Genomic DNA, 16,278 nt, shown 5'->3' with positions numbered 1-16,278 from the left:
TCTCTTTCTGCTCTCCTTATCTCTCCTTTTCCCTCACTCTGTTTCTCAAATAATTTTTAAAATAAAATATACCAGAAGACAATAATGCATAAAATAAATAAATAACCCCCCACACACTTTATTATCACAGAATCTTAAAGCTTAAGGTGATCATAAAGATTGTTTACTTTGGTTTCTAACACAATTGCATCTTTTGCAAACTTGACACATAGTTACAGAAGCTGCTATCTGAATAATTCCTGTGATATAGAACTCATTCTTGTACAAATCCAAATTCAATTCATCCTTTCTTATATCAAGCCAGTACATAGCTGTAGTAATTGTCATGACAGATATTAACTAAGCTTACCCCTCCCTACAAACTGGCTCCTTCTTTTATGTTTTCCATTCTGATGTATAGAACCATGGAAGCTAATTAGAAACTGGGCATGGTAACCTAGTGGCTAAATCTTCACTTTGCAAGTACCAGGATCCCATATGGGTGCCGATTCATGTTCTGGCTGCTCCAATTCCCATCCAGCTCCCTTCTTGTAGCCTGGGAAAGTAGTAGAAGATGGTCTGAAGCCTGGACCTTACACCCACGTGGGAGGCCTGGAAGAAGTTCCTGACTCCTGGTTTTGGATCAATTCAGTTCTGACTGTTGTGGTCATTTGGGGAGTTAACCAGAAGATGGAAGATCTTGCTCTCTGATTCTCCTTCTCTCTGTAAATCTGCCGTTCCAAAAAAAAAAAAAAAAAATTCTGAAGAAGAAGAAGAAGAAGAAGCTGGGTCTAGTATATTCTTTTGCCCATTCAGTGGGTTACTAAGCCTAAGTAAGTCTTTCTGAAATAGCCTCTTGGGTCTCTTGCCTTCCTTCTTCTTCAAGGGTTTTATTGTCTCTTTCTTAGGCTAGTTAAACATTCCATAATGGATTATCCTGTCTTTAATCCATCCTTTATGGACATTACTCAAATCAAATCTAAACTTTACTGTCTGAATCCCTACAATAAAGTTGAATACCAATACCAGAGGTTAAACACTGAATACCCATCCCATGGTCAGGCTCTTGCTTAGCTTACTTACTGAAGATGTTAATGATCCGCCCAACAACTTTCCATTGCATGCTCCATCTCAGCCCTACAGAGCTTCTGACAGATAGTGAAATAGTAACTGTATGATTACCTACATTTTCCTGAAGCTTGTAACTTGGCCTGGACAACCACTCCACTTTTTCCTATCTAAATTCTGCTGATCTCTCCAGGTCCAAGGCAAGTGTTACATTGCTCCACTGAATCTTCTGTCCAACTCTAAAGCAGTAGCTATTACTTTGAAAGCATTTATTTAAAATTTCGCTTCCCCACCAGAATGGAACCCCATGGAATCATCATTTCAGGCATCCTTGGGGAATACCATGGTGTCGGACTTTCTGGAAGCGTGATCCCTCCAAGTACTTCTAGCATGGCTCAATTGTCTCAGCTTGTTTGCTATAAGCAAGCAAGCAGGAAGGAAGAAAGGGAGGAAGCAGAGAAAAAGTAGAAAAATCATTATCATTATGGATAACTAGTTCTACCCTGAAGTTTGGAAACTATCCTGAAGTGCTATTTTCCCCTGCAACCATTTTCTAGTTATTCTTCCTAAGATACTTTTCTACAGACACTGTCTTCTGATTCCCTTCTTGGATGAATTGTAGCCTGGGCATCTTTGTTTAGTCACCAAACCTAGACAACTGGAGCATGCGGTCACATGGTGATAGGTCCTTGAGTACATTTTATATGCTAACAGTGGGATAGCCTTTTGGTCAACTTGAACACTGAGGAATAAGCAGAGAAAGTCCATTGGGAAAGCAACGGGATTAGTGGACAGACACTGGAGAGAAGCGAGCCAAGAGACTATGGGAACAGAAGAGCAGAAGAAAAGGGAGGAGGCAGCGGGAGGAAGAAGAGGAAGAGGATGAAGTGAAGCTTCTCCCTTCCCTAGGCTGGTTCATGAGATCTGCCTGGATTTTGCTCCTGGGAGGCGACTCTGGATCCTTTTGCTGATCACTGAACATATACACTCAGCCAGAATACACTCACCTCCAGTCTCAGGAAACTTCAAGTTTTCTTTCCTTCAAACAAGGAAAGTTATCTACAATCCTTTATCTCCTCATTTTTGAATGTTAGGAATTAAGCATGTTTATTTCCGTCATTTAATTTGTTTACATTTGTCCATTATTCTAGTATTTAAAAAATTTAGGCTGATTTCAAAAGTCTCTTTTCCTTTCTCTTGACAGTATATTACTAAGATTTTTCAGGCTAGTCACCATGTGAAGGAAAAAAATGAGGTTTGGCGTGGTCCTGTCTTCACAGACCCATGAGGGCTCCTTATATTAGCTTTGTCTTCTGAAAGATTACAGGTTGTCAATTTAATTCTGTAAATTAGAATTTCAAAAGGTAAAATATCATCTCATTTTGCATATTCAATCCCTATTCCAGTTTCTACAATTATCTAGACACTTTCACATTATCACATCATATGGCAGTATCTTTTTACTTATCATGTTGTTCTGTCCTTTCTCATCTGAAACTCACTTTCTTATTGCTGAAGAGATAGAATTCACACAGAAATACAGAAATGTGGTCCGTTATGCTATTGTGTTGTGGCATCATCAGCCTTACATAGCCCTGGTATAGACTTACCCCCTTGGCATTAGAGACTGACATCTTTTGTCCAAATCTCAGTCTTTACCAAACCTTGAATCCCCTTTTCTGAAATATCACATCAAAAGAAGAGTGTTATATTTGTCACTTCTTAAATTCACTCAATTTGGCAGTATAGCATACACAAAAGACAAAATCAACACAGAATATTTGCTTTACATTACTGTGTATCAGACACTAAATACCTGCATCATCTCATGTAATCATCACAACAAAGTGATGCACTAGTTTGTTAATATGATTATTTGTACTTGTCAAAAATTCCTAATTTATTAATTTTTCTTATGAAGATCCATAGTTTAGAAAGCTGAAGGGATTTGATAAACAGTATCCAGTTAACAGACGGGGAAGCAGAAGTGGAGATTTGAGTGCAGCCACTGTTTCCTTCCTGCTTGTTCCTGTGCTGATGAGTACGGGGAGAAAAGAACTAGGACTGTAGTTATTGTCACCATCCACTCTCTTAACCACTGTGCTCATGAAAAGTTACCTCTTGTCACTATTGTAAAGCATTTTTAAAAAATATATGAATTTATTTTTATTGGAAAGGCAGATTTACAGAGAGAAGGAAAGACAGAGAAATATCTTCTGTCCGCTGGTTCACTTACCAAGTGGCTTCAATAGCAGGAGCTGATCAAATCCAAAGCCAGGAGCCAGAAACCTCCTCCGGGTCTCCCAAGCGGGTCAGGGTCCCAAGACTTTGGGCCATCCTCTATTGCTTTCCCAAGACACAAACTAGGAGCCAAATGGAAAGTGGAGCAGCCAGGTCACGAACTGGCACCCTAATGGGATCCCAGTGTGTGCAATGTGAGAATTTAGCCAGTGAGCCATTACAGCAGGCCCAGACTATTGTAATAGTATTACATGGTTAAGATCTCAATAATGCTATAAAATGTGAACACTGGATCATCTGGCAGCTCCCAGTATCAACGCCAATAGACCCAAACCAATAATTTGATAAATCAATTATTGATACATATATTCATGTTATCTATAGATTGTATTCAAAGTTGCACTTGTAAATCACTGTTTGGAACTCCAAACACTATTCATTGAAAACATATGTTATTCAAGGAGAATCACAAAAATGAAATAGGAATGCTTTATTCATACAATTAAAATAGTACAAACTAACTCTGTGATAACTTTGTAGCACTCTTTTAACTACACATTCTTGTTATCTTAGCTGCACCTGAAAAGTTGTTGAGAGATTCCCTGTCAACATTGAAATGCATGCATGTTGAATGCTTCCTTGGTCCGTTCATCTTTGTGTGCTACCACCCACATCCAAGTGGCTTGGCCAAGGCAAGCACACAGTAAGTGCTTCCTGCAAGAATAAAAATGTGTAGTAGTGAAGATTTCAAGAGCCTTACAGTAAGAAGGTGGAGGGATGAGGGAGATTTACTGAGATTCTGGGACTAGCCGAGCACCCTTATTAGTAAAACTTAAACTAGAACTTAACTTAAATTAGAAGCTTCATGGCTCCTTGACACGTGCTGCTGAGTGCTGTTGAGTGTGTTTCACTGATGGAGTAAAACACTGACTATCCAAAGAGAAAAGGGTATTTTGTTTTTATAATAATCCTATATTATTGTTTTCTTCTTCCCTTTCTATGCAACTGTAAATTACTGAACAGAGAGGTATTTGGAAATGGAAATACATTTGTCACTGATTTGTATAATGTACACAGCTATGAGAAAGTGGGTGGGGGATTTCTAATATACTGTCTTTTTGATAACATGGCAAAAATTGCATATGAACTAGATAACCACCTTACATTTTTACATTCCTTCTGCTATTCATATTAACCTTGTAAAATAACTTTGTGTATTGTTTGGCTCTCACCATTATGTTTTGGTTATTTATAACTCATTATCCACATGACCAAGTAGATTTTATCTATTTTTCCATAATTTTGCCAGATTAAAAACGTTGATATATTTCAGTCCAAAATCTATAATATTTCAGTGCAAAATCTATAATCTGCATCAAAGTTTAATAATTATCTTGAAGTCTCGTACATCCTGCAGATTCCAATATAACTGCATTAGCTAAGAAACATGGCTATACCAGATCACCACCATATGAAGTCAGTCAAAAGGGAAAAATAGTTACTCAAACTGAATAACTCCAAAGAAGTTTGTTAGTAAACATCCCCCACACCCACCATTGAGGCTCTTAATTTTTCCTTAGCAATTAAAGAATAGTCTGTGATGGAAAAAAAAAAACTCATTCAACACACACTTGTGACCTACAATGGGATTTGCCAGAATCTGTGCAAATCTTTCTTTAAGCACCAAGATAACCTTAGGCCCTTCAAGCTAATTGGTTGCCATCATGTACTTAGATTCTTCCCCGTGGGCTCAGAGCAAGAGAGGTAATTTTAATATCTGCTCGATAAATGCCCTCAGTGACTACAATACCAGTTTCCTGCTGCAGCTAGCCTGTGTTTAACTGACAGGTCTAGACCTGACTGATGACTGGCTGAGGAAATGTTTTCTTCCCTCTTCCCAGGCGCCCCTTAAATCTTTCAGTCTCTGATTGCTTATCTGGAACTAAACTTTAATACATCTCTTTAAATCAAATGCCTAGTAAAAGTGTTTGTGGAAAAAAAAAACACTTTACACAAATGTTTAGAGCTTTATTAATGAGTACCAAAAATTGGAAATAATATCAATCTCTTTCACCTGATGAATGGATACCCAGACTGTCCTATATTCAAGCAGCAGAATACCATTCAGCAATAAACAGGAGTGGACTGTTGACATGCACAGTGATATAGGTCAAACCCAAGCACATTATACTATGTGGGAGAAGCCAGACCCAGAAGACTACATACATTGAGACTGAATTTACAGGATGTTCTAGAAAAGGCAAGCTATAGGGACAGAACACCAGTCAAGGCAACAGCAATGAAATAAAAAAAAAATCTGGCCCAAAAAAAACATAAGAGAATTCAGAAGGTGATAAAATTACTCTACAAGTGTGTGTTGATGATGATGGTGGCTATCCAAGAATATGTGTTTGTTGAAATAAATAGGTCTGCATGCTAAGTAGCATGAATTTTAGCATATGTAAAATATTCACAGTAAGTCTGGCTAAAAATAATTTTAACTCTTTTAATTAAAAAAGAAAAAAATCCCCCAGTAACCTAGAGTATATTATGTTTATAAATATTTACCCCCTAAAAATTTTCAAGTCGATGTTTTCAATAGAGCATGGAATGGCTTGCATATTTGGAATTCTCATATCATCTGACATTGGGCCAGGTGTCTGCAAGTCTTAATCAGTGAGGCAGTGGATGAACACAACCATCAGATGCTGGCAGTCCACAAGTTTTGCTGTTATATCTGAAATCACTGGATTCTCCCACACCAAAGAATGGACAATAAATCACACCTCTCACACCTCTTCCTGGAAATCTAGAGCCCACTGCCACTTCGCACAAGAAATGTGGATTGTGTGATGTTTTTCGTTGGCATAGGAACAGCCTTGGAAATGTTCAGAGCAGAAGGGTCAGAATGTGAGAAGTTTGTAGCAGGGAAAATTCTCATGGTGGCTACTGATAAAAAGGTAAATATCCGGACTAGACTCTCTCTTTCTGGCACACTTTCCAAGTGCCAGGAAGCACCGTGTGCTTCTGTAATCATCACTCAAAACACGGGTCCCCTTAACACATCCTGTGTAAAGAACTTCCGAGGTTCTGCAGTGTCTGTATAGGATACTGAGAACCAAGAGCACAGGATGCATGGTTAGCGTGTGCAATGGGAAAAACAGAAGTGGAGATAAGACAGGAGTGGCATGCACTGTGAGAAACCATTACTCTCCCTTCCGAGTCAGGCCACATGTCAGAAAGAGGGAGATGCCCTAGGTGACTTAACTTCACTCTGTTACTTCCTTCCAACCCTTATTGCAACAAAACTCCCAACTTTCTTTATAACAACCTGGCAACAGCTGTCATCTTTTTTCTTCTTTGTTTTTGAGGATGTAGAGGGGGTGAGTTAAAGAATAGTAGAGATGGCGTGGGGTGGAGATACCACTAAGTGAAAAAGAAACTGACGTCTGCAGGCCCTGATGCCTGGGAGACTTCCTACATGTTCGTGGTCACGCATCTCCAGGCCATCTGTAGCTCACCTTAACAACTCTTCAGTGTCTCACTTGGAGCTAATCTAATGTATGAAAATCTGGCTTTTTATGTAAGACAAATTAAGGATTGATATTTCACTGACATTGAGGACATTTGGAAAGTGTACAGAAACACTTCCACTTAACAGCCAGCTTTTTCTAGCACATTTAAAAAATGTATTTACCGTTACTATTTATTTATGATGCAGTTTCATAGGCTCAAAGGTTTCTCCCTCCCCCACTGATTTCACCTATATTATTACAAGGGTATAGTCCTTCAAAAACAGTCATAAGTCCATCATTCTGCTATTTAAGTGTATCCTGACAATGTAGATACAGACAGTGGACAAAAACCCATTATCCTATTGTCAAGACATATTTAGCAGTTTCATTAGGAGTCCATCTTTTACTTGGAAGTAGAGATGCATACTATCTACTCTATTATAGTCTCTATTGTACAATTCCTCTAAATAACTATTTTAAATGTTACTAGATTCTTAAACATGTGATTATTCCTGTAGCTCTTTGGGAACGGCAGATTTTGGGTAAAATGAGTCACCCCTATGAGTCAAGGGATTCCAAGGGAAAATGGTCTCCATTTCTTTTCCCTCTTACCTTAGTATTCAGCTGGGATTTATGCAGAAGCAGTGAATTTGAGGGTTAGACTGAGCTACATGAAGACTTCTGTCCCAAGCCACAGGCACACCATATTGGGCTTTGTTCCTGATGAGATTTACAGGGTGCTATTAGCTTCCCTGGGCCGTAGTCTTAACACACAGCCAAGCAAAATTCACCCTCCCAACTGAAATGGAAAAAGTGGAGAGAGAAACTAGGTGTCTAGAGGGATAACCTTCCTGATGATTTTAGTTTCTAGTTCTGGATTTTGAGGGGACAAAGGCACGACCTGCATGAATGATTGAAATAAAATAGTCCAGTTGCCTTTCTAAGCTTCCAGTTTCAATACTGTCTCTCAAGAAGCAACATTCCCATGCCCAGATTGCATGTTACAAGGACAAAGCAGTAAAAATATTTTGACTTGGTCCAAATCCTATTTATATTATTAAAATCACAATACCTTCTGTAGAAAGGATCATCCAGGGCTGCATTTTGGGTCCCTGAAACAACTCTTGGTGCTACAGGCAATCATTTGATACCAAAGCACTTATCGAGTATCCAGTAGAATCTGCATGAGGCATCAAGGTAACCACCTTGAAAGTATCCAGATTTTGGCTTCATTTGCTGTTAAACTGGCAGAAAATATATATACAAAAATAACCCCAAGGCTACCAAGGAAAGGCTAGAAATAAAAGCACAAAATAATTGTGGCACGAAAATAGAAATTATTAAGATAATCCAATAGTTGGAGGAGGTATTGCCAGGACAGGATACCCACCGAGAACGGGCTTCCCTGCAGAAAGGGAGGATCAAGAACAGAGAGCGATGTAGTACTTCACACTTCCCTGATGGTGCTGTATGCATGAATCAGGAGTAAGTAGTCCCTTCTGTAGGTACTTTTACTCCCACAGAAATTTCTCAACCCAAAGAACACTAGATTTTCCATGAGAAAGACTGCCAATCTGATTTTCTTTTTTTTTTTTTTAAAAAAAAAAGATGTATTTAAAAGAGTTGCAGAGACAGGGAGAAATAGAAAGAGATCTTCCATCTGCTGGGTCACTCCCCAAATGGCCAGGATGATTAGGACTGGACCAGACGAAGGCCAGGAGCCAGGCACTACATCTTGACCTCCACACTGGGAATCAGGAGCTGGGTATTTGGGCCATTTTCTGTTGCCATCCCAAAGACATTCACAAGGGAGCTCGGTTGGAACTGGAGTAGCTGGGACTCAAGATGGAATCCCAGTATGGAATGTCCACAACACAGATGGCAGCTTAACCCACACTGTTACGAAGCTGGCCCCTCCAAATTTGATATTTTCTGTGAAAAAAAAACTTGTATATACATACACATACTTGCCTTCCCATATTATCAGGCAAACAGCAACTATTAGATTTTTTCCTTTATCTTCCCGTTTCATGAATACATTCAAATGTAAATTCCAGAGGTGAATCAACAGCAAATGTACCTCATTTCTGTGATTTCAAGTGCTCTGGAGAAAGATTTAGGGTAGTAAGTGAATAATAATCAGCAATATTTCCCCATTTGATTGCACATCATATGGTGTTTGCTCTTTAGAATTAATTTAGCTTTCTAGTAAGGTTATCTTGCACACTTTCCAGGGTCCCCAGATATAAATAGACAAAGCAGTAAAAAGGAAATCAAAACAAGTGTTCATCTGTCTGGAACACAGTGACAACTATGCAACATAGAAGAAGATAAATAAACAGAAGAAAACAACAATTAACAGAAAGCATTCGGACATGGCCAGTCACCACAGACCTTATCAGATCTACTAACTGGACTTAAGGAAGCGTGTTAGAAACACAAATCAAGGTCAAACAGAAGTTACAGGCTGCAGTGAAGGGATGGAGGATTTTGTCTCTCCTAATTCATTTTAAAAATAAGTTGAAGTTTCGCAAATTCCTTACACAAATAACAAAAAGGGTCAACTTCCTCATTGCTGGTGAACATGGTCTGAATCCAGAACTCACTAATAACAATTTGCCAATGATGAGCTAGAGATAATGAATGGAAACTGGCCAACTGAAATACCTTAGTCCTCCCTGCTTCTGTTTTCAACAAACGTGTGGAAAATAAGTGATTATAGTTACCTTTGTCTTGGTTGTTACTTCTGAGTTGATTACAAACCTGTAGAAATGTGTTTCATGAGATGCAATTCTGCTGCACCCAAGGAGGGGCAGGTGAACAGCGGCCCTGTTTGGCCACGACCCTCCCTGTTTTAGGAATTCGGAGCGGCTGGAAATCTCTGAAGCCTGCACAAAGCTACTGGGCTCTGGAATATGTGCCTACCAGTGAAACCTGGAACGAAAGAGGTCCTTTGCCTAGAGGTCAAAGTACCCTTCCTGCCTACCACTGACTCAGCCTAAGGTGTCTCCTGGGTCTGTGCAGGAAAAGGGTAAAGGAGTAATCTCTCATCTTTCCCCACATCAGTTCTCAGGGCTGATGCCTCTTCCTCACGGCTAGCCCAGTGACAGGTGTTCAGTCACAGCTAGCCGAGCTCCTTGCTAAATATCAGTCTACCTGTCAACAGTGAGCTGAGTATTTCAAGAAGCATTAAGATCATTCCCCCTGCAATTATAGAACAATGGGATGTCATAGTTCAGGGAACTTGCAGAGTATGCAAATCCCTGGATGCCACCTCAGATGGAATCAGGAACCCTGAGGTTTAGGCCCAGCAATGCCTGCTCCAGGTAATTCTGAATACAAACTCACATCTGGGAATGGTTGCTCAAGCAGCTTATCTTGAAAGATCATGTAGTCAGTATACCCAGTGTACCTATCACAGGCACAAAGATCCAAAATCGGATTCAGTCCATGAGTTAAAAAAAGAAATTTTCGTGTATCTAGAACAAAGCCCAGACACTGTTCTCTTACCCAGCTGATTTATACCCCATCAAGTAGTCAAACACCTTTAAGGTTATATGCAGATCCAGATTCTGTAAATCTCTGAAAGAATTTAGGTGACATTATAATCTGATTTTGGGAAAGCAAAGAAACAAGTGCCATTTTTATTGGAAACGATTCCTAGGAAACATTGGTCCATGACACAGGCCTGTCCTGCTGGGGTTGGAAATATAGGATAAAAGTATCTGTAACTCCTAAAGAATGAGCAGAAGCCACATTCTTCTCTTCTGGATTTCTTTCCACATCCCCACCCTCACTATGCCTATCCTATTCCACCTAGAAACAGCAGATGTCAGATACTAGGAGAACTTGAGTGTCCCTCAAATGTCATCATTCCCATCAGGTAAGCATCGCCTCTCGGGTAGGCTTCCTGGTCTCTGCCCTCCCGAACAAACCTCATCAAAGGTTGCTCGGCAGCCTGGCTTCTCAGCCTTCACAAATGGTTGATGGATTTATTTAGAAATCAGGGGTTAAAGAGCTGGGAGCTCAGGTGCTGCAGAAATGGCAGGTGGCTAAAGCTGACTTGACAGCAATTAAAACTACAAATCTTTGATTAGGCTCCTGGGAATGGAATCATTAGCAACCCTGAATGGACCAGCTTGCTTTCTAATGCCTCATTAGCTGCTCTACTGATGCTACTTTTAAAAGCCAAGAGAAGGGAAAGAAAAAAAAATCTCTCCAACACAGGATGAGGGATGTTGAGTGACAAAGCGGGCAGGAAAGGGAAGAAACCAGTGTAAGCATATCTAGCCGAACAAACAGGTCCTGCCTTTTTGCAGCATGGTCACTGACATGAGCTTCTGTGTTTGCTGGACTGCACAATAGTCTGTATCCGCCTGTTCATCTGCCAAAGAGGGCTTTTTCTTTTTATTTGATGTACCTTTTCAAAATCCTCAGGTGATTCCCTGTTCTCAGTGAAAGCCTCAGTTGGTTCAGAGTGCTTATCTTCTACATCCAGCGTGGAACTACTAGAGGGTTCTCTGGTGTTTTTCCAACGGTCACTTGGCCTGAGCTCTCCTTCCTACTCTTTGTATACAACAGAATCTCAGTGTCAATACTCTGTTCTCATCGTACCATCTGGACTCTGAACAGTGTTGATGTGGGATTTTTGGATTTTTTTCTATCTTATTGAAAAATCAAAGTTGGGCTGAAAGCGACCATGCATGTTAAATAAACTCCGTAACAGGGGTTTTTAGAATGAAAGGGAAATGTGTCTCACAATGTTAATGTAAAATTCCTGTGTGACCAATTATGTGATAAGAGCCCAATTCATTGCATAATTTATTACTTTTATTGTTCACAATCCGTCAGTCAGTAGATTAATATGTATAATGCACACTCCACAAACATGTATTGATCACCTGTTATAAACCTCATGTTTATCTACTGTGAGAAAGCCAGACACAATGGATAATCTCTGTTGTTGAATTTACAATCTGTTTGAAGGAAGCTGAGACTGGCTCAGTGGTTCAATAGCTAGTCCTTCGCCTGCCAGAATCCCATATGGGCACTGATTCTAGTCCTTGCTGCTCCCCTTCTGATCCAACTCTCTGCTTATGGCCCGAGAAGGCAGCAGAGGATGGCCCAAGTCCCTGGGACCCTGCATGCATGTCAGAGACCCAGAAGAAGCTCCTGGCTCCTGGATCCTGCCTTTGGACCAACTCAGCTCTAGCCGTTGCAGCCATTTGGGGAATAAACCAGTTGATGGAAGATCTCGCTCTTTCTCTCTCTCTCCATGTTTGTGTCTTTCTCTCTGTAAATCTGCCTTTCAAATAAAATCTTAAAAAAGTAAAAAAGCATCTTTTTTTTTGTTCTTTCCTTCCTTCATTCATTTAATATACACTTGCCATGTGTCTGCTTAGTCCAAGAATAGTTCTTGTACCAGAAAGGGCAACATTGTATAAGAAATTACGATTACTCTCTGATGAGCATTTTATGTATGTATTTCACTTAATGCTCACAGCTAGTCTTTGAGTTGGACACTGTTGTTTCCTCTGTTTTACAGACAGGGAAACTGAAGCCAAGAAGCATGAAGTAACTTGCCCAAGGTTACACTACTAGTAAATAGCAGTGCTAGGACTTAACCACAGGCAAGCTAGCTGGTTAGCTGGTATGTATGCTCTTTCCAGGTGCTTTTACCTTCATAGGGAAGATAAACATCAAAACCAACCATTTGGGCCTGGCATGGTGGCCTAGCAGCTAAAGTCCTCACCTTGAACGTGCCGGGATCCCATATAGGTGCCGGTTCTAATCCCGCCTGCTCCACTTCTAATCCCATCCAGCTCCCTGCTTGTGGCGTGGGATAGCAGTCAAGGATGGCCCAAAGCTTTGGGACCCTGTACCTGTGTGGGAGACCTGGAAGAAGTTCCTGGCTCCTGGTTTCAGATCTGCACAGCATTTGCTGTTGTGATTACTTGGGGAGTGATTCATTGGACAGAAGATCTTCCTCTCTCTCCTCCTTTCTGTATATCTGACTTTGTAATGAAAATAAAATAAATCTTTAAAAAAAAGCCAACCATTTAAGTCATGTGATAAGCACATTTGTATAAAGTGTATAACAAGCCCATGGTAGACAAAGAAGGGGATTAGTCAGTGCTTTTGGGGCAGAACTCACAGTGGGTTTTTAATTAAGAAGAAAAAAAAGCCACAGCTTTCAGCAAGTGATAATCAGATACTTTACTAAATGGCCTTGACACCATAATTTTTTAATACTTAGTTTTTAGTTTATTTTTAAATATCGTTTGCATAGTTGAGAGGGATGCATGCACTTGTGGGCCTCCTGTTATTGTGGGGAGGGTTGAAGTATGGAGGAAGATGGGTGGAACAAATGTTTCAATTTTTTTTTCTCCTATGTCCACAGTTGGGAAAGGAGAGGGGACCAGTCCTTGCTGTCAAACTACATTAGCACCTGGGGAGGAGAGATCCCGGTATACTGAAGAATGTTCGGAGTGTATTACTTGAGTAGTTTTGATAGTTCTGAGACATCATTGGCTTCACTGCACCAGGGTCAAGAAAATCTTTCCATGATCTGTTGGCTGATCAAATTCACCTTAGTGCATCTACAGACACAGGAACATGCTGCAAAGCTCAGCCAAGAAGGTGGTCCAGCATGTTCAGCTTTGCATCCTCTGAAGAGGCACTCAACATCTTCTGCTGATCTCGATGAGCTGGCTCTCATGTCTGCCATGTGAATCTAGGTGTGTCGTCCACGCAGGCATCAACAACTGGGGAGGAGGCCCAGTCCTGACACATGTACTCCAAGGTGAGATCACATAGAGTATGGATTTCTTTGCTGCTGGGGTTTGAGTCCATCCATTTAGTTAGGGAGTCCCCAAAGAAAACTTGCCTAGGGTGACCTCAGACTTGACTTTTGTGTGCATTAGCCATTGCAGGGTCAGATTCTGTCTATAACCTGCATCAGCCACTGTACATACAAGTGGATACAGTTGCCTGGCCAGTTCGATCCCAGCCATATCTCTCACATAAATTGATGAATGCTGTGGCCTAGTCCAACTCAGCCCACCACAGACCCAGTCTTTACACATACAAGTGGTTGCCATGGCCTAGTTGGGGTGAACTCCAATAATTTCTACCAGGCCAACCTCCACCCCTATTTTTTGCATGTGCTGCAGCTTGGTCTGGTCTGTCATTTCATTTTATTCATTCATTCACTCATTTATTTATATTTACTTATTTTTATGGGAAAAGCAGAGTTACAGAGAGAAGGAAAGATAGCAAGAAATATCTTCTGTTTGCTGGTTCACTCCCCAAGTAGCTGCAGTGGCCAGAGCTGAGCTGATCCGAAACCAGGAGCTTCTTCTGTGTCTCCCACATGGATGCAGGATCTCAAGGCTTTGGGTCATCCTTGACTGCTTCCCCAGGCCACAGTTAGGAAACTGGATGGGAAATGGTTCAGCCAGGACATGAACCAGTGCACATATAGATTCTTGGCAGTTGCAAGGTGAGAATTTAAACACTGAGCCATTGTGCCAGGCTCCTGTCCCATATTTCATCTGGCTCTCATGCACACCCCTAAGTGGTGTAGCTTAGCTCAACCCACTCCACCCTCAGATCCAGCCCACACATATGGCAAGGAGTGCTGTCTTGTCCAGCCCAGCCTACTCTCAGCCCTGACTTTCATGCTCACAAGTGAGAGCTGAAGCCTAGCTGGGGAGTCCCCAAATTTCCCCTACCAGGCTCACTCACAGCCCCACATCTTGCATGGACTGGTGGGTGCTTCAGCAAAGCTTGGCATGGCCCACGTGTAGTTCTCAGCTCTCTCTGGCAGATGTTACAGCCCAGAGGCCCACAGCCTGTCCTGACTCTTGTGCATGCCAGTAGGTGTAGTGGCCTGGCCTGGGCCATCCTGCCCCCAGACCCAGCCATTACAAATGTTGAGAAGTGCTGCATCGTTGCCTGGCCTGTCCCAGCCCAGCTCTAGTGATCCCTAGTGGGAGCTGTGGCCTAGCAGGGGAGTCCCATGTTTTCCACTAGACCTGCTCCCAGCCCTAGATAGCATGCATGCCTGTGTGTACTGCAGCCCTGCTTGGCATGTTCTTTCCTTTGCATGTGCTGTCAGGTACTATAGTCTCGCCCATCCTGACCCTTCCTAGCCCTGGCTCCAAAGAATGTCAGGTGAGTCCCATGGCCTCGTAGCTCATTCTCAGCTCCCCACTCAAACCAGTGGGTGTTGAAGGCCCACAGAGGTGAGCCCACAAGACCCCTATAGAATCTGCCCCCAAGTCCAGTTCTTTTGAATTCTGATGGGTGCTGCTGCCCAGCCTGATGTGGCCCACCCACAGCCCAGATGGGCAGGTACTGCGGCCCCCTCAGGCATGCCCTCAAACCCCAGCTTTTGCAAGTGCCAGCAAGTGGCAGGTGATGCTTTTTAGCCCAGATAGGTCTCCCACGTGAGTGGGTGCCCTGGCCTGATCCAAACATGCCTTCTGATTTCTAACCTCTAATCTACTCCATCTCAGCTCCATCACCTACCTGCAAATGTAGTGGTCTGGTCCATGGAAGACTCCAGAAGTCATTCCCCCCCGCCAAACCCATGTCCTCAGGCGCTGCTACTCTGATATGTCTACAGAGCCTCTTCCCCAGGCATTTCAAAGCCCCCCTCCTTCTTGGACTAGGGTGGTGTCTCCAGCCTGGCATTCCTCACCTTCCCCACCTATCTCTAAAAAATATAAGAAATACGTCCATAGGCAGAAACAATGAGCAGTATATTCCCATTCTTGCAATACAAGGATGGTCCCACAGCAAAGCGACAGATAAGCCCCTACATTGTTGGGAGACACCTCAATGGAAGTATGATGGACTTCTGAGGGTACTCAAAAGACCCCTACTGAAAGACTGGAGTGAGAACAATGGGGGAGGGAGAGGAAATCCTAATGCTTATTAAACTGTGTCACAAAATTTTAAAAAAATTTAAAAAGATTACACACACACACACACACATATAAAATAGGCAAATACTTACTTGGCAGGGGAGACACCATGATCATGAAGGTGGTTTTCCCAGGGCAAGGCTCATCCATTGCACTGTGGATGTGTTGACTCCTGCGATTTCCCCAAATGTGGGAAACTCGACTACATAATTTGTGATAGTGGCGGACTGCACCCATCTTCTTGCCTGAGAGAAAAAGAAAGTTATATGTATTTAGAATATGCAAATATGCTGGGTAAGGTAACACAACCTTGGCGTTAACCATGCCCAGAATGCCTGCCAGCTATTGGATGCTTTTCTCCCAGACATTTAACACTTATCTAGGTATAAGGAATCCTAGGCAGTTGCTTACAGCTGGGGTAATGCCATTATAACATGGATTTCTGAAACAGAGGTATCAAATAAATTGGGAACCTTAAAAAGGAAAAAAATCTCATCCACATTTGAAAATTAATTCAATTGGTATAGTACAATCTGGATAAAGCC

The 16,278-nt window shown here is 41.7% G+C and overlaps 1 non-coding gene across 1 annotated transcript; it reads left to right on the top strand.

Annotated features, from left to right (window-relative positions):
- The first annotated feature begins 15,817 nt into the window (after positions 1-15,817).
- On the top strand, positions 15,818-15,981 carry LOC118758055 (U1 spliceosomal RNA). Its single transcript, XR_004995510.2, has one exon. It is a non-coding gene; the product is annotated as a U1 spliceosomal RNA (small nuclear RNA).
- The last annotated feature ends 297 nt before the right edge of the window (positions 15,982-16,278 follow it).

The sequence above is a fragment of the Ochotona princeps genome, chromosome 12 (genome assembly GCF_030435755.1).
Source record: "Ochotona princeps isolate mOchPri1 chromosome 12, mOchPri1.hap1, whole genome shotgun sequence".
Classification (NCBI taxonomy): Eukaryota; Metazoa; Chordata; class Mammalia; order Lagomorpha; family Ochotonidae; genus Ochotona; species Ochotona princeps.
This window is presented reverse-complemented; position numbering and strand designations above follow the sequence as displayed.